The 10711-nt window shown below is 34.2% G+C and overlaps 1 protein-coding gene across 4 annotated transcripts in view; it reads left to right on the top strand.

The window, feature by feature from the left end:
• Positions 1-2235: 2235 nt before the first annotated feature.
• Positions 2236-10711, top strand: part of LOC129770286 (uncharacterized) — a 76832-nt gene continuing 68356 nt past the window's right edge. Inside the window, exons 1-2 of one of the 4 annotated variants that reach the window (XM_055773021.1) lie at positions 2236-2365; positions 9249-9728. The gene's annotated coding sequence lies outside the window, so the exon portion shown is untranslated. Of the gene's footprint in view, positions 2684-2747; positions 2943-9248; positions 9729-10711 lie in introns of those variants that run through there. The other 3 variants (XM_055773019.1, XM_055773020.1, XM_055773022.1) reach the window with 3 other exon arrangements.

Genomic DNA, 10711 nt, shown 5'->3' with positions numbered 1-10711 from the left:
ATCTCAAAATCTCAAAATCTGAAAATCTGAAAATCAGAAAATCTGAAAATCTGAAAATCTGAAAATTTGAAAATCTGAAAATCTGAAAATCTGAAATTCTGAAAGTCAGAAAATGAAAAAATCTGAAAATCTGAAAATCTGAAAATCAGAAAATCTGAAAATCAGAAAATCAGAAAATCTGAAAATCTGAAAATCTGAAAATCTGAAAATCTGAAAATCTGAAAATCTGAAAATTTGAAAATCTGAAAATCTGAAAATCTGAAAATCTGAAAATCTGAAAATCTGAAAATCTGAAAATCTGATAATCTGAAAATCTGAAAATCTGAAAATCTGAAAATCTGAAAATCTGAAAATCTGAAAATCTGAAAATCTGAAAATCTGAAAATCTGAAAATCTGAAAATCTGAAAATCTGAAAATCTGAAAATCTGAAAATCTGAAAATCTGAAAATCTGAAAATCTGAAAATCTGAAAATCTGAAAATCTGAAATTCTGAAAGTCAAAAAATGAAAAAATCTGAAAATCTGAAAATCTGAAAATCTGAAAATCTGAAAATCTGAAAGTCTGAAAACCTAAGAATCTGAAAATTAGAAAATCAGACAATCTGAAAATCTGAAAATCTAAAAACCTGAAAATCTGAAAATCTGAGAATCTGAAAATATGAAAATTAAAAAATCTGAAAATCTGAAAAGAATGAGAATGAGAATGAGAATGAGAATGAAAGAATGAAAGAATGAAAGAATGAAAGAATGAAAGAATGAAAGAATGAAAGAATGAAAGAATGAAAGAATGAAAGAATGAAAGAATGAAAGAATGAAAGAATGAAAGAATGAAAGAATGAAAGAATGAAAGAATGAAAGAATGAAAGAATGAAAGAATGAAAGAATGAAAGAATGAAAGAATGAAAGAATGAAAGAATGAAAGAATGAAAGAATGAAAGAATGAAAGAATGAAAGAATGAAAGAATGAAAGAATGAAAGAATGAAAGAATGAAAGAATGAAAGAATGAAAGAATGAAAGAATGAAAGAATGAAAGAATGAAAGAATGAAAGAATGAAAGAATGAAAGAATGAAAGAATGAAAGAATGAAATAATGAAAGAATGAAAGAATGAAAGAATGAAAGAATGAAAGAATGAAAGAATGAAAGAATGAGAGAATGAGAGAATGAGAGAATGAGAGAATGAGAGAATGAGAGAATGAGAGAATGAGAGAAATAGAGAATGAGAGAATGAGAGAATGAGAGAATGAGAGAATGAGAGAATGAGAGAATGAGAGAATGAGAGAATGAGAGAATGAGAGAATGAGAGAATGAGAGAATGAGAGAATGAGAGAATGAGAGAATGAGAGAATGAGAGAATGAGAGAATGAGAGAATGAGAGAATGAGAGAATGAGAGAATGAGAGAATGAGAGAATGAGAGAATGAGAGAATGAGAGAATGAGAGAATGAGAGAATGAGAGAATGAGAGAATGAGGGAATAAGAGAATGAGAGAATAAGAGAATGAGAGAATGAGAGAATGAGAGAATGAGAGAATGAGAGAATGAGAGAATGAGAGAATGAGAGAATGAGAGAATGAGAGAATGAGAGAATGAGAGAATGAGAGAATGAGAGAATGAGAGAATGAGAGAAAAAGAGAATGAAGGAATGAGAGAATGGGAGAATGAGAGAAAAAGAGAATGAAGGAATGGGAGAATTAGGGGATCAAAAATCTAGTTTTCAAAATTTAAATCTAAAATTAAAATTCGGGATTACGTCAAAATTCACTTTAATTGTTTTTATAACCCTTCGTAACTTTAAATAAAAATGCGATTGAAACATATTGCAGAACACGTAATGGCCAAACTGTGGTAAAGAGCATCTGTATCAATCACTTTTTTTCGTCTCTCGCCGATGTGATGCAACATCTTCGATTTTCTGACAAGCATTTCGTTATTTTCTTCTCTTGCATCTCCTACGCTATGCGGCAAGATGATCATAGGGACATGCGGCCAATTTTTTATGTTGCTACCGGAAAATGAAGCATCATTACGGGCGCAATTCGATGCGAGCGCAACAAACACTGCACCAGCGTGGGTAAGATGCGCCGGCGGAGTGTGGATCCGCATGCAACACAACATATCGTGGTGAAACGCTGCTACCGATTCTGCTCCTTTTGCCCGGTTGGTTAGCCCCCTCATTCATTCGGTTGCGATTCGAGACATATTTATGCTTCTGTTCGAATTAGTTTATCTTCGGACGGCGCGCCGACAAGACGCGTTTCTCTCTCGGTTGTAGTGCATTGGCTATAGAAACCGGCAAGCGAGTGAGTGATAACTCGCGGCTTGCGACTCACAGTTTCTAGACAAGGATATCGACGCAATCACGAGGTGCGCGTTGTTCGACGACAGTGCAAATAATGCAAGTGTAGAGCAGAGACATGGAATTAGTCATTGACTGAGCCTGCGGCGTGAATCAGCTGTGACAGGTTGACCTTTGACGCGTGTTGCCACGCGCGAAAACCGCCGGAAAATTCTGCATGTGTGATGCACCGCGTGCAAGCGCTATGTGATTCAAACGCAATTAAAATAGATAGCGGCAAATCGGCAACCGGTCGGCCGAATTCATTCTAATCCACGCAAAGGGAACTCCTTTTGGGTGGCGTAAGTGAGCCGGTGTGGGTAAGAATCCAATCCAAGCTGTTCTTCGTACGTCACGAGTGATTTAGCGGTCTTTTTTTTTTGGTGTTAAATTAACCTTAAAAGTGAGAGTGACAGTGCACCAGTCGAGAAAATTAATACCGTGAAGATAAGAAATCAGATTTCGGTGTAATGATGCTCAGTGGAGCTAAATAGTGTGATTTTTAGGGATTTTTTTCTGATTAATGCTGAAATTACTGATTACACCTAATCAACAGGCGACAAAGGAATTGGAAAATTATGCGATGAACTGTTATGAATTGGCTATGTTCGTAAAAAAAGTGTTCTAAATTTTTACTGCTTCCATTGGACGAATTGACCAATGGAAACAGTAAAATAATAAAATAGAATTGAAAATCGATTAAGGCTTTGGAGTACAAATTTAACCTTTCACATTTGGTTTCTTATTTAGCCCAATCTAATCAGCCCTCGACGGTTACAAAATTCCCGACGGACGCTGCAAGTCGTTTGTTCATGTTAGTGTTTTCGGCAAATTGTCTTTAAAGTTCTGTGAATATATCAACATACAGTGAATGTTGATAATATGCGGAATTTACAACATAATCGATTATCTAGGCAATTTTTAATTTAATTCCATTCTTTCAAGTCTCGATTTCTTTTCTGTAATTGTGATCAACAATATCTACTGTAAAAGGCATCAATCAAGTTGAACATTATTTTAATGTCATTGCTGCCAAAGGGTCTATTCATAAAGAAATATTTGTATACAGTTAGAAATGATGACGATAGTCCGATCTCATGCTCCTCGGAAAGATTGAACTGGACGATTTATCTTTAAGATAATCAAGAACTTAAGTATGTATGTATATGCAAAAAAATGTTCTATTTAAAAAAAAAAATTTCCCCAAAATATGTCGAAGTGGAAAACAACACATATTGTAACTGATCCTAGATGGAATTTGTTGAAAACCCACCTGATTTTTCCGGAAGGGAAATTATGTTATTGTTCCATCTCATGTGCTGATGAGTGGCTTAAATATACCGACGAAGCATACCATTACAATAGTTTGTTATGTACCGTTATTTGAAGCAGCATAACGTTCGAGGAAACTTGGGACATATTACAGATATAATATCGTTTATCTGGATATGGCAAAAGCTTGGGTATAATTCCATGAAATTGGTTTAGGGGTCAACATCTTCGAATAACAGGTGCACAAACAGTATAGTAACAGCAAATGTAAATTAAGAAAAACACTTTCTGAAACATCCAGAAGACCACAATCTAGTAAATCGTACTAGAGAAAGAGAAAATCCTCGATACAATAGTATAAGAAAATCTATTGGAACGATCAGAACTAAAATCAATACAATTTAGTGGCGTAACTGTGCAAAGTGATTTTTGAAGGTTCGTTTTCCAAATTTTTAAATTTGATAGCACACATGTAGTTCGTGACATGTGCCAATATTAAAAAATGACCACTAGGTATTGTCATTTATTCAAGGAAAATTTTACTCTCGGGTAACGTTTTCATATCATTGATTGTTATAACAAAATTCGTGCTCTGGAAAAAAAATGCGTTTCGCAAACCTGGACCGTTTTGTTGTTCAGCGATGAAGCTTATTTCTGAATGAATGAATATGTCAACAAAAAGAAAATGTTTGCGTGTGTGTTATGATGAACATCTAGTTCGTGGACCGGCAGTAGAAATGGGCCGATTTTTTTTCGAAGTTGAAAATGTCTCTGACAGATACGCAATTTCAACAAGACGGCGCTATTTTTCACACGGCATGCGAAAATTGGACCTATTGATAGGCTTGTTTGGTGAGCAATTCATCTTTCGTTTTGGGTCTGTAATTTGGTCATCTAGATCGTATGATTTGACACCTCTCGATTACTTTTTGGGGTGTTACGTAGCGTCTCTCGTCTGTACAGACCAGCGTCGATTAAGGCTTTGGAAGACAATTTTACACGGATAACTGGTAAGACACTAGTCAAAATGTTGGAGAAATAAAAATATCGGTTATAATGTTTTTTTTTCTGCTGTTTTTGTCAAAACTATTTTATATTTGCTATTTTCGTTTGAGCTATCTTGTGTGTGTTTTTTGAAAATTAAAACTTCTTAGGAAAATGGCTCTTTAAACTTTCAGCCGAATATCACCATTCATACAAACAAGCCTTTTTGACGGGGGTCTTGATACCTTCAAATAATACCTCCGAAAATCTTCTGCAACCGATATGCCGGTCTTTGACGTCATGATTACTTTTATTCGTGCGTTGTTACTTCTACAACATGTTATATCACTGAGAACGATCTCACCTTAAGTATTTACTATCCGATCGCAATTGATAGTTAGTCATGCTTCAAATTTCAAGAACCTCGAATGTATTATTTATCCGGATTTAACATTTACCAGAATTAAGAAGAAGAACTGCGACTTTCAGAAAGTGAAGGATTATGGTTTTGTCGAGTCCTCTACTAATAAAACATATTCTCTTGTTTTTCAAATGCAGTGGTATATAGCATTACCAAGGTTTGTTTGCCCAACTGCTTGCGATGAGTTCCTTTTACTAATAAACATGTTTTCAAGCGAAGCTCAATCAAGTTACTTAATCACGCGAAAAAGCATCAAACACAGAATAAAATGAAAAAGCTGAAGCGACGAAATATAGAGAGAATCGTTTTTGTGGAAAACTTAGCCGCTGTATTTAAATAAATAATGAAGGCAACCTGAATATGCCCCGAATGAGAATCCATTTATACATTACCAAGGTATTTCTTTATCTGGATAGGTTGAAAATATTGGAAAGTACGCATAATCTAATGTTTTGACGAGAATTTCCCACTTATAAAGGTCGCTAATAGTGTAACCACTTGGCAAATGTAAATTGTAGGAATGTTTCGCATAGATTGCTCTAATTTTAATAAGTTATCATAAAGATATGATGAAATACTTTGGATCAAACATTGCAAACTCGGCAAATTATTAACGATCTCCCAAGGCACCAACGGCACTTTACGATTTTTTTTCGTAAAAAAGAATTTCGTTCGAAATTTGGTTCATCTTTCAGAAAGTACGCGGGTTCTATGTTTTTAGAAGTATGGTTGTTTTGAAGCGACCCAATTTTTGCTTTCTTCATGAGAGGAATCGCTTATCATGCTGTACAGTTATCTGGTCTTGTCTATTTTCTCATTCCGGTTGTTTTTATTTTTCCTTCAGAGCTCTATTCAATCGTATTAAGGTGGCCGTAGGTGCTTCCAATTGTGTGTCTTGAAAACTTGAGCAATCGCAACGGAACAACTTTTTATCTTCAGCTTTCAACCGAAGAACACAGCTTTAACCGCAGTTAAAAATTCTTCCTATCCGGCTTGAAAAGAACTGCACTTTGACTCCACATTCAACTCGAAAATAGTACTCGGATACGCGAAAATTTAACGATCGATTGGAAAAAGTAACCACTTCTAAATTCACACAAATTCCTTGCTGGTGGTTTATTTGAACCCTTATGTGGTTTGACGTAGGATCTATAGTGAAAAACGTACTTTTTCGATTATTTCACGCCATCTTCAAAAGATCCGAGAGAAAAATTTGAAAAAAATACTGAATGTGCATCTTACTACGGTGTGTCAAAAAAAATTATCAAAAAAAAAATTCATCAAAAATTTTAGTACTTAAAAAAAATATTGAAATTTTGAAAATTCTTTTTTTTTTTTGAGATTTAGAGATTCAGTACTACTCTAATTCATATTTTAATGTGTTTCTATGGCTTTTCTAGATATGTGTGATTTTTTCCGGATTTTTTTCAGTGTTGCGCGGTATCAAAAAATATTTTTTTTTATATTTCCAAAGAGTGGTTAGGTAAGGGAGTAAAAAGTGCCCCCAAACCACATCACTAGCTGTATGGCAAATATTGTAAAGGATATTAAATAAGAAATTTTGGCGGTTTATTTGAAACCCTATGTCGTTTGACGTAGGATCTATAGTGAAAAACGTACTTTTTCGTTTATTTCACGCCATCCTCAATAGACCCGAGATAAAAATTTGAAAAAAATACTGATTGTACATCTTACCACGGTGTATCAAGAAAAATTATCAAAAAAATATTCCATCAAAAATTTTAGCACTAAAAAAATATTTAAATTTTGAAAATTTGGGATTTAGAGATTCAGTACTACTCTAATTCAGATTTAAATGTGCTCTTACGGATTTTCTAGATTGATAAATATCTTCAAGCTGTTTTTTTTCAAATATCTAATAATAAAAAAAAATAATAAAAAAAAATAATACACAGTACAAAAAAATTTTATAGATTTTCTGGCATTTCGAAATTTTGAAATAAAAAATATAACTTTGAGACCACGAATCCGATTTGTTTTTTTTTATTTTAATCTTTCAATTGAAAACCACGAATACAATAAAATAATCGTTTACAAAAAAAATAAAAATAATAATGCAGACGATTGTGTCACACAATGCTCCTAAAAATTCAGGAAAAATTACGCCAAATGTAGAAAAAAGACACATACGAACGCATTTAAATAAAAATTTGAGCAGGAGTGGGTCTCAAAGTTATATTTTTTTTTCAAAATTTCGAAATGCCAGAAAATCTATAACATTTTTTTGTACTGTGTATTTTGCACTGAAAATTTTTTTTTCAGAATTTAAATATTTTTTTTAGTACTAAAATTTTTGATGAAATTTGTTTTTGATAATTTTTCTTGATACAACGTGGTAAGATGTACAATCAGTATTTTTTTCAAATTTTTATCTCGGATCTATTGAGGATGGCGTGAAATAAACCAAAAAGTACGTTTTTCACTATAGATCCTACGTCAAACCACATAGGGGTTCAAATAAACCGCCAAAATTTCTTATTTAATATCCTTTACAATATTTGCCATACAGCTTGTGATTTGGTTTGGGGGTACTTTTTACTCTCTTACCTAACCACTCTTTGGAAATATAAAAAAAAATTTTTTTTTGGTACCGCGCAACACTGAAAAAATCTGAAAAAAATCACACATATCTGGAAAAGCCGTAGAAACACATTTAAATATGAATTAGAATAGTACTGAATCTCTAAATCTAAAAAAAAAAAATTCAAAATTTCAATATTTTTTTTGGTACTAAAATTTTTGATGAAATTTTTTTTTGATAATTTATCTTGATACACCGTAGTAAGATGCACATTCAGTATTTTTTTTCAAATTTTTATCTCGGATCTTTTGAGGGTGGCGTGAAATAAACGAAAAAGTACGTTTTTCACTATAGATCCTACGTCAAACCACATAGAGGTTCAAATAAACCGCCAAAATTTCTTATTTAATATCCTTTACAATATTTGCCATACAGCTAGTGATTTGGTTTGGGGGCACTTTTTACTCCCTTACCCGGCCAGGCCCTTTGTGTCCTTATTGCCAATGCGTGTATATCTTCTTTCAGACACACACTGTAGCGACAGGAAATTTTACATTTGTTACCATACCATTGACAACGATTGACAACGCATCCCTGACCTTCAATAACTCATAAAACAAAACAAAAATGTGTGTGTGATTCAATCATTCACAAACAATAATGGATAAATGGATGGATTTCTGCATTTCTCGAGAATTAATCAAGCAAATGAAACCAAATTTGACATATTGAGGTTTTAGGGTGCAATAAATGATTCTATGGTGGTTAGATACTCCTTCCCCCTCTCTAAGGGGGAGCTGCCATACAAATGAAACACAAATTACAGGGGGCACACAAACAAATTTTTGCATAACTCGAGAACTAATCAAGCGAATGGAGCCAAATTTGGGATGTGAGGGTTTTTGGGTATGAGAAATGTTTCTATGATGGTATGACACTCCTTCCTCCTCTGGAATGGAGAGGGGGTCCCATAAAAATATTAGACATATTTCAACTAAACATATTCCAACCAAACTCTGAAGGAAAAAGGGAAAATTCGAAAAATTAAATTCCCATATATTCTACAATTACATAGTGACAAGTGCTGTTAGTCCATTTGATGTTTGTGCTAGCGAAATTGATCTTTATTCGAAACTGGAAATGGATTTTAATGTGATGAAACGCACTCCGATATCTTCTTCTATTTATATTAATAAAAAAGTATCGCCGAATGTGTTGATAAGAGCAGAACTCGAGGAAGAAATTGTCCGATTTAGGACTGTCTTTATTCAATTATTATTTCTGTATAAAACATTTATTCCATGTAACGGAGGATCATGTTATTTGCAACTGGTTGAAAAATCTTGAACGAGAATTTTGTCTGAAAATAATCTGATATTACAATGATGAGTTTTGTTAGAAATACTAGAAATTTTATAGTAATAGGTAAATTCAACCGGGACGAATAGAAGATCAATCAATGAACAGTTATGTGGTTGGACCCATGAACTTGCTCATAGTAAGAAAACGTGAATGTTCGAATGTATTGATAACAAGAAACAAATTTTGGGCGGGACGAAGTTTGCTGGGTCAGCTAGTTCAATATAAATACAAAGACTTCAGGATTCAAAACATAGCGATGCATGCACAGATTATGAAACCAATAATCCCCCAAAACAAAAACACCAACATTCACCTCAATTTATCATCCTAGTTAGTGCAGCATCCACGCAACACTGCAACTGCATCCACCAGAGGACAGCGGTAATAAATTAGCCAAATCACATGATCGCAGTGACCCACCGTGAGGGAGAGAGTGTGTAATTGGCATGTGATTTGGCGTCTACACGGTGCGACTAAATAGAAGCAGCAAAAAAAAAAACCAAAAGTGTCAATTCGAAATTAGTTCTGAGTGCGTGACTTTACCGATAGAAGCGCGGAACGAGCGAACGAACGAGAATCTGTGAGATGTGCGTGAAGCAAGAGGACGATCGATCGCGGAAGCGGCGATAAGCAACGAGGATTCGCCAGGCTTGCATGCTGTTGTGAGAACAGTACCGGGATTGAGTGAAGAAGCTGAAGCGAGAGGGAAATACGGGCCGTATGCTAATAGTGATCGACGATTTTCGTGACATGTTCAATTTGTGAGATTAATTGGCGGGCCATTAATTGTATTTGAAGTTGGAAAATTAAGGTGAGTTAGTTGCGATAATTGATACATATATGTTAACCGCATTAGAAACGTGACAAAATGGATTAGAATCTAAATAGCACAAATGCGCATGTATTATGGTTGTGGTGTATTAGCACCTGCGTCAATTTCTAAAAACTCTGAAAAGGATAGATATTAGGACAATTTTTGGTTCTAAGTTCTATGCATGATGTTAAATGTGAAATATCGAAATGTCATGTCGTTAGGATGAATCTCATTCGGAACTTACAGTGGGGAACATGTCTCAGGGGAACACAAGCTGAGAATGTCAGTGAAGAACACGATACGTTAGCTCCTGTTAATTTTAATAGGGGTGCAATGTAGACGTCACTCGGATGGTTTTTCATAGTAAACTAGGTCTACTGATAAATTCAACATAGGAAAACTTCGTCTTGTCGAAGTTGTATCATTTATAACTGTCGGCCATCTGGGAATCCAATGTACATATGAGATGAAAATATAAACGAAAAAGCTGACCAAAAAGAGACAATAAATATTCTAGACTATTCTTTCCGGCTAGTAATGTTTGATTTTTCTTTCTTCTGAATATTTATCGGCCCTTTTCTCGATTAAATGCCTTTTCACGTAGAACTACGTCTTTCAGGAAGGGTACCAAATCAGAAAACAGGTTACGTTTTTATGGGATAAAGTTTACGTTAATAACTATTTTCACAGCGAACGAATTCTTATGATTTGCATACCAATCAATTTGGAAATTCTCTAAGACTTGTTTGATATGCTATACACTACGATTCCCTATTCCCTAAACGGTTTAAATTAATGAAAACTGGAAGAATTCCCTTTTTCTCATACAGTTGTTCTGCCGATTTGTGTGCTAACCCTACCCGTGCCATCAACAACGAGCAACTAATACATTCCTTTTCGTTCGTTTCCTACTTGTTTGGTATAAATAAACTATCCGAGATTTGAACTCACACTACTTCTCGTTTGGTGGTAATCTTTGC

This window comes from Toxorhynchites rutilus, chromosome 2 (assembly GCF_029784135.1).
Source record: "Toxorhynchites rutilus septentrionalis strain SRP chromosome 2, ASM2978413v1, whole genome shotgun sequence".
In the NCBI taxonomy this organism is placed as follows: domain Eukaryota; kingdom Metazoa; phylum Arthropoda; class Insecta; order Diptera; family Culicidae; genus Toxorhynchites; species Toxorhynchites rutilus.
Note: the sequence above shows the minus strand (reverse complement) of the source record. Positions and strands in the feature narration are given on the sequence as shown.